A 13,874-nucleotide genomic window follows, 5' to 3' on the forward strand; every position below is an offset into this window, starting at 1 on the left:
TACTACACTGAGAGGTATTCCAGTTTAACGGGGAGCCCCGCTATGACTTTATTAGAAATACAGACAATGGAAACATATAAAGTGGTTTATTCCTTTAAAAAAATACTGCAGAAAAGTACTTCTCTGAACATTGCAGACTATGCAGAATAGTAAAGAACAAAGACATGTAAATAGTGCAAACCGTTATTTTTCGCTAAATTGTAAACTTGACACATCTAACTTTTGTATCGCTCACAGATACGGGAGCGGAGTACAAAGTCACAAAACTGGTTAGGTAAAAAAGGAGATGCAGCGACATTCCAGGAAGATTCCAGAATCCATCAGGAGAATCCTTCCGCCATCTTGGGTCCTCCAGACGTCTCCTCTTTACAGGCCGAACACTTTGGGGTCCACGGAGGATTTCAGCAGCTCGTTCCCGACTCTGACAAATTCCCCCAGAGAGGAACCTGAGGACACATCAAATGTCACTTTTATTTATTCCGGATGCAGAATAATGGGGGATAAATTACCAATCTGGAATTCATCTTTTCAGAATCACCGAGCTGAACTCTGGGTAGATATAAAGACACAATGTAATACAGCATTTTATTTATTACCCACTTGCCCTTCAGTCGTTGTGCATAAACAGTCAGACAGCTCAGATAGGGGGATGGGAGGATGCTTTACAGCGGTCTCCCCTATTAGGTACTCCTGTGCATCCTCTAGTGTAGGAGTAATGAATTCAAATTCAGGGAGGTCCAATCAGTAAAATATTCTTCCAGCTGAGGTCCGAATCTCATATTTGTTCTGTGACTCAGATCCTTCACATCACAACCCCTCTCACATCACATCACCGTCCCCTCTTTACATCACAGAGCCCCCTTTTCTTCTTATGCCGCGTACACACAACCGGACTTTCCGTCAGAATAGACTCCGACGGTCTTTCTGATGGAGTTCCGCTGAAACGGACTTGCCTACACACGATCACACCAAAGTCCGTTCGTTTAGAACGTGCTGACGTACGACGGGACTAGAAAAAGGAAGTTCAATAGCCAGTAGCCAATAGCTGCCCTTGCGTCGTTCTTGGTCCGTCGGAACAGCATACAGACGAACGGTTTTCCCGATAGGAACTGATTCCGTCGGAAAGATTTGAAACATGTTCTATTTCTAGGTCCGTCAGAATTTTCGAAAGAAAAAGTCAGATGAAGCCCACACACGATCGGAATGTCCGACGGAATGATTCCGTCGGACCTTTTTTGCTAGAAAGTCCGTTCTTGTGTACACGGCATTAGCGGCTTGTCTCTACATCACAGCCCCCCTCTTTACATCATCAGTGCTTCTCTTTACATTATAGTACCCTCTTTACAAAGCAGCTCCCATTTACATTATAACACCCCTTTACATTGCAGTCCCCCCCTTTATATTGCAGCCCCCCATTACATCACAGCCCCCATTACATCACAGAGCCCCTTCACATTATACACCCCTTTGCATCACAGTCCCCCCCGTTTACATCACAGTGCTCCTCTTTACATTACTGTCCCCTCTTTACAGTACACCTCCCATTTACTATACAAACCCCCTTTACATCACAGCCTCCCCCCCAAAATGGGCGTGGTTTACATGATATAGTGGGCGTGGCGTATATGGACATGCTTCAAATGGGGGTGTGGTTAGAGTCCGAGATGAATGAGCGATGGAGAAAAAAAGGGGAAAAGAGGGAGGGAGGGAGAAAGAAGGAGGGAAGGAGAGAGAAGGAAGAAAAGAAGGATGGAGGGACAGCAGGCCCAGATCCTACACCACAATAGAAATGTGTATTCCAGAGTTTAACAAATCCGCAAGCTGGTCCAAACACCAGGTGTTTGCGCTTCAATCATCCCAGCACCATGGTTGTTGTGGTGTCAGGATGATTGAAGCACATTATTACTATTATTACATTATAATATAGAATGAAATCATTCAACTCACCATAATGCAGAATCAGTAGGAACCCTGAGCGTGTCACCTGCCACATCGCCTGCCACCAGACGCCATCAGGTGCCCCCAGCAGAGTCCGTCCTTACATCAGGTGCCCCCAGAAGCAGAGCTCCTCCTTACATCTGGTGTCCCTGGCAGTGGTGCCCTCCTTTACATCTGTGTCTCTGGCAGCGGGGCCCTCCTTTACATCTGGTGTCCCTGGCAGCGGAGCCCTCCTTTACATCTGGTGTCCCTGGCAGCGGATCCCTCCTTTATATCTGGTGTCCCCCAGCAGCGGAGCCCTCTTTACAGATCTGTGTCTCCCAGCAACAGAGCCCTCCTTACTTCAGTGTCCCCAGCAGCTGGCAGCAGTGGAGCCCTCCTTACAGAGAAATCTGTGTCCCCCAGCAACAGAGCCCACCTTACTTCAGTGTCCCTGGCAGCAGCAGCAGAGCCCTCCTTACAGAGCGGTCTGTGTCCCCCAGCAGCATGGCAGCTACAGTTTCCGGCTTTCTCGTGTGTGTGTGTTCAGTGGAGAGGGGAGGAGCAGCCGATTGGCTGCCCCTCCCCTCTCCACTGAACACAAGGGGAAATAATCCTCATGACGGCGGCGGCGGCCATCTTTTTTTAGCTCACCAGCCATTTTTTCCAACAACATTACCGATTTTCCCAGGACAAAGGCAAAATCCCGGTAAATTAATCTGGACGAGCTCCGATCAGTACGAGGGTGCCAAAATCGGGATTGTCCCGGGAAAAATCGGGACTGTTGGAAAGTATGCAGTTATATTATGTACATTTAGGAAAGAATCCAGGCCTTTCTTAAAGCAATCTACTGAGCTGGCCAGAACCCCCTCTGGAGGGAGTCTATGTTGATCATATCCCCCCTTAATCTTCTCTTCTCAAGGGAGAATAAATTCAGTTCCTCTAATCTTTCCTCATAGCTGAGCTTCTCCATGCCTCTTATCAGTTAGGTTGCCCTTCTCTGCACTTTCTCCAGTTCCCCGATATCCTTTTTATGAACTGAAGCCTAAAACTGAACTGCATATTCCAGATGAGGTCTTACTAATGATTTGTACAAAATGAGATCTCTCTCTCTGGAGTCCATACTTCTCCTAATACAAGAAAGGACTTTGCTCACTTTGGAAATCGCAGCTTGGCATTGCATGCTATTATTAACCACTTGCCAACCGCCAGTGGTGTACCTATGGGGGGGGCAGGGGGTGGGCGATCCGCCCCATGTTCCACACATTGGGGGGGGTGTCAGGCCGGCTATCAGAGCCGGGACATGGCAGTGGCGGGTGCAGGAGGTGTTCTGTAGCTGTGCTGGCTCTCTGTGTTAGTGCGAGGGTGCACTGGGTGGGCTGGGTGCATACAGGTATGAGGGGGCTGAGGGCGTACAGGTATGAGGGGGCTGAGTGCGTACAGGTATGAGGGGGGCTGAGTGCGTGCAGGTGGGTGGGCTGGGTGCGTACAGGTTGGTGGGCTGGGTGCATACAGGTATGAGGGGGCTGAGTGCGTACAGGTGGGTGGGCTGGGTGCGTACAGGTATGAGGGGGCTGAGTGCGTACAGGTGGGTGGGCTGGGTGCGTACAGGTATGAGGGGGCTGAATGCGTACAGGTGGGTGGGCTGGGTGCATACAGGTATGAGGGGGCTGAGTGCGTACAGGTATGAGGGGGGCTGGGTGCGTACAGGTTGGTGGGCTGGGTGCATACAGGTATGAGGGGGCTGAGTGCGTACAGGTGGGTGGGCTGGGTGCGTACAGGTATGAGGGGGGCTGAGTGCATACAGGTGGGTGGGCTAAGTGCATACAAGCATGATCAGTGGGGGGGTGTGTGTGCCAGATTTAGGATCTGCCTCGGGTGGCAAATGCTCTAGGTACACCCCTGCCGACCGCAATATAGCAGAATGACGGCCTTGCCATGATCACGCTTGCGGGTGGCACGCTCTGTGATCAGTGTCCGGAGGACACTGCTGATCACAGATTGAGGTGAAAAGCCAATCAGTGGCTCTTTACCACATGATCAGCTATGTCCAATCAAAGCTGATCCTGGATGTAAATAGAAGCCGATTATCGGCACTCCTTTCTTCATGCTGACAGCGTGAGGAGAAGAGAGACAATAGCTGGCTTCTCTAAAAAGGAACATGTACACTGATAATCAGAGCACTGATTATCAGTGCAGTCCCATCAGTGCTGCCAATCAATGCCCACCAGTGCTGCCAATTAGTGCCCATCAGTGTCACCTATCAGTGCCGCCTTTAGTACAGCCTCACCAGGGCCCACCAGTACCTTCACATCAGTGCCACCTCATCAGTGCAGCCTATCAGTGTCACCCATCAGTGCAGCCCATGACTGCCTGACAGTGCCACCTGTCAGTGCCACCTATCAGTGTCACCTATTAGTGCTGCCTATCAATGCAGCCTCATCAGGGCTCGCCAGTGCCTACTCATCGGTACAGCCCATCAATGCCCATCAGTGCTACCTATCAGTGCAGACTATCAGTGTCCATTAGTGCCAACTATCAGTCCCTGACAGTGCAGCCTCATCAGGGTCATCACTGCTGCCTATTTGTGCCCATTAGTGCTGCCTATCAGTGCGGCCTCATCAGTGCCCAGTGCTACCAATCAGTGCAGCCTATCAGTGACCATCAATGAAGCCTATCATTGCCCATTGGTGCAACCTGTCAGTGCACATCAGTGAAGGAGAAAAATTATCTGTTTCCAAAATGTTATAACAATACTCCCCCTAGTATGTGTAGCACTAACTCTCAGTGGAGCTGCTGATTTAAGCGGGCTTGTTACCTTCACTCTCGATACCTCTATTTCACCGGCACCGGGTCTAGGTTTCCGTTGAGTTTACCTCTGGACGATATAAGCACCAACACTTGAGTACGTTTTCAATGCTTTATTGAACCAAGTAACGAAGGAAGTAGCAGGAAAGAGGCAGGAGGAAAGCCGCAGGGAAGCTCAAATACCTTTCTTTAGGATTCTTTAGAACGTCCTTTAAAGTTGAATATTGTAATTGGATGCGATCCCCTGGTGGGAGACGATCTTTGCTCGCCTGGATAGGCCTCTCTCACTTGCCTAGCAGCCAGTACATAGCACGAACAAAAGTCTCTGCCACAGAATTGCTTAGAATAAACCCATACGATCCTCTGCCACAGGATGTATCGGTTTGCGGTGAATATCAGACACAGTACTTGGACCTCTAAGCCAACCCGGAAGTGCTATGTAATAAGACTTCTTCAGGATACGTCCTCCAACTGAGTCACCAGGCCCCTCTCCAGACCAGCACTCTGCATGATCCTTCCATGACGGGTCCTCCCCTGGGATCTTCCTGGTTGTCCAGCTTCTTCACTCTGTATAGACAGCTCAGGACCATTCCTCGGCTGCTGTGGTAGGCCCCAGACAAGCTTCTGGGCCCACCCACGCGACACAGCAACGCAGGCCTCCGGAACGGAGGACCGCGAGGTGGTACTCTAACGCATACCTGTCGGCCAGGAGGGCCAGCAGGTGGCTGTAAAACGACCCCTAAACATGGCGTCTGTCCCATAAATACCCTCTCCCAGAATGCAACTCGGAGGACCACCTCCACCGAGTTGTCCCCAGGACAGAGGAGCACCCATACGCTTCGACACGTTGCCTTTCCAACACTAGCTCAGGGTAACAACGACACCCACCGGTTCAGTGTGGAACCACACGCAACGTCAGCCAAGCTGGAACAGAGGCAAATTTAACTTCCTCTAACGAGCAATTCACTAAATTTACCTATCAGAGGGTAGATCATAAATCTACCAGCGCTACATATGTATGATGTATGCATATTCTTAGCCCCCAAGTGCATAACTTTACATTTATCACCTCTTCTGCCCCATAGGTTAACCACATACCGACTTACGTTCTACAGTTAGAACACATCCAGGGAACACATTTAACCCCTTGATCGCCCCTTAGTTGTCATGGTTATGCAATAGAGTTTTCTCTGTCAGCTTACCTGTCTCCATGTGTTCATCTCTAAAGACCAGCTGCCTCTCACCTGACTGGTTTTATAACCTCTTCTCTAAGCATGGCCCCACCCCAGGCCCTATCAGGGAACCCTATATTAACCTGTGCACTGCAAGCTAGCAGCGCTGACCAACCATTGTGTATTAGCCTCCGTGTGTACTTGCTGTGTTTCCTACGTCTGATTCCTGTTACCGACTTTGGCCTGTTCTCAACTCTCCCTGTCTGCTTGTTACCCTGACCTTTGGCATGTTATGTTTATCCTTGTCTGCTAGTCGCCTTGACCTTTGGCTTACCCCTTAATTTCCTGTCGTTCCAGCCTGCTGCCTCCTTCTGCTCCTGTAGTCTATGGTGAGCGTGAGCTGTGAGACCCTGGGGGCCGCGACCTGGAGCCAGACAGCAGCGCAGTCCATCCTCACCACTAGAGGCTCTGGTGAACACCCGCTGGCTCTTAGACTCCGCGCCCTGGGGAATCTATGCTCTAGCTCCCACTGGGATCAATGTTAGTGATCCTGTAGACCTGCTTCCTGAACCTTCCAGGGTTCAATCTGCAGCAGTCAGTCCTAGGGTCCACTACCTTAGTGGTGCACTTCCGACTCCTACAGAGTGCATCTGTCACCTGGTCCCAGGTGACCTGACACTAGTGTTTAACACCTTCCCTGCCAGTGACATTTTTAGCTCTGACCGCTGTATAAATGCCAATGGTCCCAAAATAGTGTCAAAAGTGTCCGATCTGTCCGCCACAATGTCGCAGTCATGATAAAAATCGCTGATCACCACCATTACTAGTAAAAGAAAAAATGAATAATAAAAATGCCATAAATGTATCCCCTATTTTGTAGACGCTATAACTTTTGCGCAAACCAATCAATATACATTTACTGTGATTTTTTTTTTTTTTTACAAAAAATATGTAGAAGAATACAAATCGGCCTAAACTGTGGAAGTAATTTTTTATAATATATTATATATATATATATTTTTTTTGTATTTTTTTTTGGGGATATTATAGCAAAAAGTAAAAAAATATTGTTTTTTTTTTTTAAATTGTGGCTATTTTTATAGTTTATAGCGCAATAAATAAAAACCGCAGAGGTGATCAAACCCCACCAAAAGAAAGCTCTATTTGTGGGGAAAAAAAAGGACGTCAATTTTGTTAGAGTACTGCATCGCACGAGCGCGCAATTATCAGTTAAAACAATACAGTGCCAAATCGCAAAAAATGGTCTGGTCAGGAAGGAGGTAAATCCTTCCAGGGCTGAAGTGGTTAATACTCTATTTCAGGGGCACCAAATTAAAATTCTCAGAGGTCCGGTCAATAAAACTTTCTTCCAGCGGAGGTCCAAGCCTTTTGTTTGTGCTATGATTTACAATCTTGAATGAATGAATGACTTGTATAGCGCTACAAATGCGAACTGAATCACCTCAAAGCGCTAGATCTGTCCTGCTGTCTGTCTGTCTGTGTTGTCCTGCTTCTTAGAAGAGGTAGGTCTTGAGTTTTTTTCTGAAGGCCCGATGATTTTCTTCCATGCGGATGACATTGGGTAGAGTTTTCCATAGCCGTGGTTCTTGGACTGCGAATCTTCGTTCTCGGTTTGATTTGTAGCGGGACTTGGGAATAAGGAGGAGGTTTTGGTTAGTTGATCGGAGACTTCGATTGGGTGTGTAGTATTTTATTTTCTTGCATAGGTATTGAGGAGTGTTTCCTTGTATACATTTGTGGGTGAGGCAGGGGGTCTTGAATGTGATCTGATCCTTTACTGTTAGCCAATGTAGGGTCCTCAGGGATGGGGAGATGGATTCCCAGGTTTTTTTCCCCTTACCAGTCTTGCTGCCGCGTTTTGAATGACTTGTAGGCGTGCAATCTGGTATTTAGGTAGTCCTATGTAGAGGGAGTTTGCGTAGTCGAGTCGGGAATTGCTGATTGTTCCAACTACTGCTGCTTTGTCCTCTTCTGGAATGAAGAGGATGAGTCTACGTAGCAGGCGGAGAAGATGGTGAGATCCGTTGACTACTGATCCTATTTGTGCATCCATCGACATCTCTGAGTCAAAGATGACCCCGAGACTTTTGGCTTTGGTGCTTGGGGAGACGGTCTGTCTGAGGACAGTGGTTGGTGTCCATGGGGTCTTAGTTTTTGTATTTCGGTTTGCATGGAGGAGAAGAAGCTCTGTTTTGGATCCATTGAGTTTGAGGGAGCTCGTGGTCATACAGTCATCTATCAATGTCAGGCATTTTTCTAGTCTCTGATATTTGGTCTTTTTGCCCGGTGATGCGAAAGTAGAGTTGAGTGTCATCAGTGTATGAGTGGAAGCACAGGTCCGATTTTCTCACATCACAGCCTCCTGTACCCATCACAGTACCCCCACCCTTTAGGGCCTGATCACCCTGGTCCTCATGGTAAAATGCAGGGTTCTACTGTGTGGGCACCGGTTAGTGTGCGGTCCAGAAAGTGGCAGTGCAATGCGCATTTAAGTGTGTTGCACTTGGCCCTATTTTTTGTTCTTTCGACTCTATTAAAATATTAAAAAACTACAATTCATTCATTTTTATGCCCCACAGCTCAGTTGCGATGCATAGAAAGAAACAGACTGTAGAGCCTTCAGGTGAGCTCCGGTGAGTTGCCAAAAAATGCAGTGTGTGAACAGGGCACATAGAAAACAATTGTTCTCTCATTTGGGGTGTATAATAATAGGGGCGCTGGGAACGTAATAGATACATTTATGGACTTTTGTTTTTTGATTAAATATTTAAAATCACTGTTATTTTAGCAACGAATCAGTAATTAATCATTAATTATTATTTAGCTAAGCACCATGCACTTTATCTGTATATGCACAAAATTTAGTTCACAGCGCTCCCTATTATTATACACCCCAAATCAGACCAGGCTAGCCCCTCACCTTACATTGGTGCACCCTTCACATTACCACCCCCCTTCCCTCTTACACCACAGAACCCCCCCCCCCATTCCATCACAGTCCTCCCTTCCACACTGCAGTCCTTGCATTAGTTAACATTTCTCTACAATTTCCAAACTCATTATATACTGCTGGTGTGAAAAATCTCATATGTTATTTATTATGGTATTGAGGTATGAACATGCACTACAGACCAGTGTTCATTTTGAAGTCAAATTTCTATATAGTTTTAGTCTTATGCCCCATACACACGGTCGGACTTTCCGACGAAAAATGTGCGATCGGAGCTTGTTGTCGGAAATTCCGACCGTGTGTGGGCTCCATCTGACTTTTTCCATCAGAATTTCCGACACACAAAGTTTGTGAGAAGGCTATAAAATTTTCCAACAACAAAATCCGTCCGCGTAAATTCCGATCGTGTGTGGACAATTCCGACGCACAAAGTGCCACGCATGCTCGGAATCAAGCAGAAGGAGCCGCACTGGCTATTGAACTTCATTTTTCTCGGCTCATTGTACGTGTTGTACGTCACCGCGTTCTTGACCTTTGGAATTTCCGACCAACTTTGTGCGACCCGTGTGTACGCAAGACAAGTTTGAGCCAACAAAAAAAACATGGATTTTGTTGTCGGAATGTCCGATCAATGTCCGATCGTGTGTACAGGGCATAAGTCTTTTGACTAAAATGGCATTTTAGTTTTAGTCGTATTTTAGTCATCTCAGTTGTTTTAGTTTTAGTTGTATCTTAGTCGACTAAAATAATTTCATTTAGTCGACTAAAATGTTTTAGTCCACTAAATTAACACCTTAAACTACGTAGAGGGTTCTTTACTGTAATGCCCTGTACACACGATCGGACATTGATTGGACATTCCGACAACAAAATCCTAGGATTTTTTCCGACGGATGTTGGCTCAAACTTGTCTTGCATACACACGGTCACACAAAGTTGTCGGAAAATCCGATCATTCTGAACGCGGTGATGTAAAACACGTACGTCTGGACTATAAACGGGGCAGTAGCCAATAGCTTTCATCTCATTATTTATTCCAAGCATGCGTGGCACTTTGTGCGTCGGATTTGTGTACACACGATCGGAAATTCCGACAACGGATTTTGTTGTCGGAAAATTTTATAGCCTGCTCTCAAACTTTGTGTGTCGGAAAATCCGATGGAAAATGTGTGATGGAGCCTATACACGGTCGGAATTTCGGACAACAAGGTCCTATCACACATTTTCCATCGGAAAATCCGACCGTGTTTACAGGGCATAAGAGCGGCAAGGATGTGGAATTCCCTTCCACAGGCGGTGGTCTCAGCGGGGAGCATCGATAGTTTCAAGAAACTATTAGATAAGCACCTAAATGAACGCAACATACAGGGATATACAATGTAATACTGACACATAATCACACATAGGCTGGACTTGATGGACTTGTGTCTTTTTCCGACCGAGCCTACTATGTAACTATGTAACACTGCGTTGAGGAATGGCAAAAGATTGTAGGCGCGAAAGGTCTAAATAATGGGCAGGACATTTCATGGTAAAGGCAGGTGAATGGCTGCTTGAACCGCCCCTTGGCTTAGCAACCAATCACCCACTTCTTAATTTAAAAAGTCCCTCCCACTATTCAGACCTGCCACTCCTACAATCTTTTGCCCTTCCTCGAGGATGACAGCGGCGAGCCGGCAGGAGAGCTGCCTGGAAGGGCGGCCAGGCTTAGAGGACACTCAGACGTGTATTTGGCGTGGCTGCGGTCTGGATGGGTCTGCCATTTGGTGATGCCTGCTCTATTTAACCACTTGCCGACCAGCCGCTGCTGTTTTACTGCGGCAGAATGGCACGGATGGGCGAAGCGACGTTATGTTACGTCACTTCGCCCTGTGGCCACTAGGGGCGCCCCCTGCACACCCCTGGGGCCGATGCGAGTGCCGGGCGGTCACGATCACCGCCGGGCTACCGCGATCGCCGCTTAGACACGGAGAACCCGGATCTTTGTGTGTAAACACACAGTTTCCGGTTCTCTGAGGGGAGAAGTGACAGATCGCCTGTTCATACAAAGTATGAACAGCGATCTATCTCTTCCCCTACACAGTCCCCTCCCCCCCTTCAATTAGAAACACAAACAGGGAACACTATTAACCCCTTGATCGCCCCCTAGTGTTAACCCCTTCACTGACATTTTTACAGTAATCAATGCATTTTTATAGCACTGATCGCTGTATTAATGCCAATGGTCCCAAAAATATGTCAAAATTGTCTGATGTGTCAGCAAAATGTCGCAGTCCCTATAAAAATCGCAGATTGCCGCCATTACTCAGGGGTTATGAAGAACCATTTACATCAAAACTGTGCCCACTGAAATTTCAGAAACAAAAGCCATTTTGTAACAAAAAAAAAAAAAAAAAAACACGGGATAATTATCTAGATGGGGAGATCAATCAAAGTGATGTAATTGTTGAAAAAAATCAGTATGGGAGTCATATTAGTGAAAGGATTCTGATTGGTCGGTGAGAGTACTCCAGATTACACTCAGCACTTACCTGCTTTAGCCCTGACCCAGGAGACGGCCTTCCCCTCCAGCAGCTCCCACTCCTCTCTCTGATCCACACAGGTGGTGTGAAGCCAGATCACCGCCAGGACCGTCACCCACACCGACACCTCCATGTTCTGCAGAGGAGGGAAGGAGAAGTTCATTATATAAGACCTGAAATGTTACATATCTGTATAATTCTGGGTTCTAAATTCCTGCACAGCTCTTGACCAGACATCACCCAACAGGCACCGATTTCTATTTTGGAGGCCACGAGTCAACCATCATATACCACCTGTACATACACAATATTGTCAGAAGTATTGGGACGACTGCCTTTACACACACATGAACTTTAACTACTTCTATACAGGGCATTTTCACCCCCTTCCTGCCCAGGCCAATTTTCAGCTTTCAGCGCTGTCGCACTTTGAATAACAATTGCGCGGTCATACTACACTGTACCCAAATGAAATTTTTATAATTTTTTCCCCACTAATAGAGCTTTCTTTTGGTGGTATTTGATCACCTCTGCGGTTTTTATTTCTTGTGCTATAAACAAAATAAGAGTGACAAGTTTGAAAAAAACACAATATTTTTTACTTTTTGCTATAATAAGTATCCAAATTTTTTTTTTTTTTTTTAAACAAATTTTTTCCTCAGTTTAGGCCGATACGTATTCTTCTACATATTTTTGGTAAAAAATATCCAATAAGCATATATTTATTGGTTTGCGCAAAAGTTATAGCGTCTACAAAATAAGGGGATAGATTTATAGCATTTTTATTATTTTTTTTTTTTTTTATTAGTAATGGCGGCGATCTGCGATTTTTATCGTGACTGCGATATTGCGGCGGATACATCGGACAATTTTGACACATTTTTGGGACCATTCACATTTATACAGCGATCCGTGCTATAAAAATGCATTGATTACTGTATAAATGTGACTGGCAATGAAGGGGTTAACCAGGAGGGGGCGCTGTAGGGTTAAATATGTTGCTAGGGAGTGATTATAACTGTGGGGGGAGGAGATTCACAAGGGGAGGAGACCGATCGGTGTTCCTCTGTACAAGGGACACACCATCGGTCTCCTCCCATCTGACAGGACGTGGATCTGTGTGTTTACACACACAGATCCACGGTCCTGCTCGGTTACCGGGCAATCGCGGGTACCCGGCGGACATCGCGGCCGCCGGGCACGCGCGCCGGGACCCGAGCGATGCGGCCCCCCTGGGCTGCCTGGAAGGCTGCGCCGTCATATGACGGCGGCCCAGAACAACAGCTGCACCGTCCCGCCGTCATATGACGGCGGGCAGCAAGTGGTTAATGGAATCCCAGTCTTAGTCCGTAGGGTTCAATATTGAGTTGGCCCACCCTTTGCAGCTATAACAGCTTCAACTCTTCTGGGAAGGCCGTCCACAAGGTTTAGGAGTGTGTCTATGGGAATGTTTGACCATTCTTCCAGAAGAGCATTTGTGAGGTCAGGCACGGATGTTGGATGAGAAGGCCTGGCTCGCAGTCTCCACTCTAATTCATCCCAAAGGTATTGAGGTCAGGACAGTCAAGTTCCTCCACCCCAATCTCCTTCATCCATGTCTTTATGGAAAAATCTGGACAGCCGCACTCCGGATTGGAAAAGTAAAAAATAAAATCCTCTTTATTGAAAAAGTAATAACATGATTAAAATCCGTACATGGCTTTGTTGGGATAATGCAGCATAACCGCTAACGCGTTTCACGCTCCCATAGAGTGCTTACTCATAGCTGGTTTGTACAAAAGTGATCACGACTTATATACACATAATTTGTCTACCATATTAATCTTTTATATGCTGCAAAGATTAATATTCACATATGTAGGAATTGAAGCAAAAGCACTTATTTACACATAGACTCCTGCAAATCAGGAGATTATTGGACGCATCATTGCGACAGGACGCTAGTTTTCTGTCCAGCTTCCAATTCACATACGTTATCACGTTTTTTGAAAGCTGAAATCATCGTGCATATACACATATATAAAGAATTGCTTTTTATTATTATTTTTTATTATTATTTTTATTTTTACCTTTATGTGGTTTAATCTTTTATATATTTTATATATATTTATGCACCATACACACATATTCAGTTTTTTTTTTTTTTTTTTTTTTTTAGACACCGCTAGTGGTGTTGGATGCACATCTTTTTTACCACATGCATATAGACCCAATTTTCACTCTATACATCATTTACATTATACCGCAGCCACCAGTTCACATAGTTTGCCCATACTTGCACCTATCCGTATGATAATTTATACGTTTGAACGTCAAATTCCAGCACCCATCTCATTCTTGTGATTTTGGAAAATAACAAATATGTTTTTTCGAAAACCTTGAAAAGAATTTTTTATCATTCATATATGTTGACATTTGTCAACATGAACACATTTCATTTATATATTCATGTCTTCATTAGTGATTTCACTATAGGATGCACAT

At 46.1% G+C, this 13,874-nt stretch overlaps 1 pseudogene; it reads right to left on the minus strand.

Moving 5' to 3' along the window:
- Positions 1–238: 238 nt before the first annotated feature.
- Positions 239–13,874, minus strand: part of LOC141121629 (von Willebrand factor A domain-containing protein 5A-like) — a 120,244-nt pseudogene continuing 106,608 nt past the window's right edge.

This window comes from Aquarana catesbeiana, linkage group LG01 (genome assembly GCF_042186555.1).
Source record: "Aquarana catesbeiana isolate 2022-GZ linkage group LG01, ASM4218655v1, whole genome shotgun sequence".
NCBI lineage: Eukaryota > Metazoa > Chordata > Amphibia > Anura > Ranidae > Aquarana > Aquarana catesbeiana.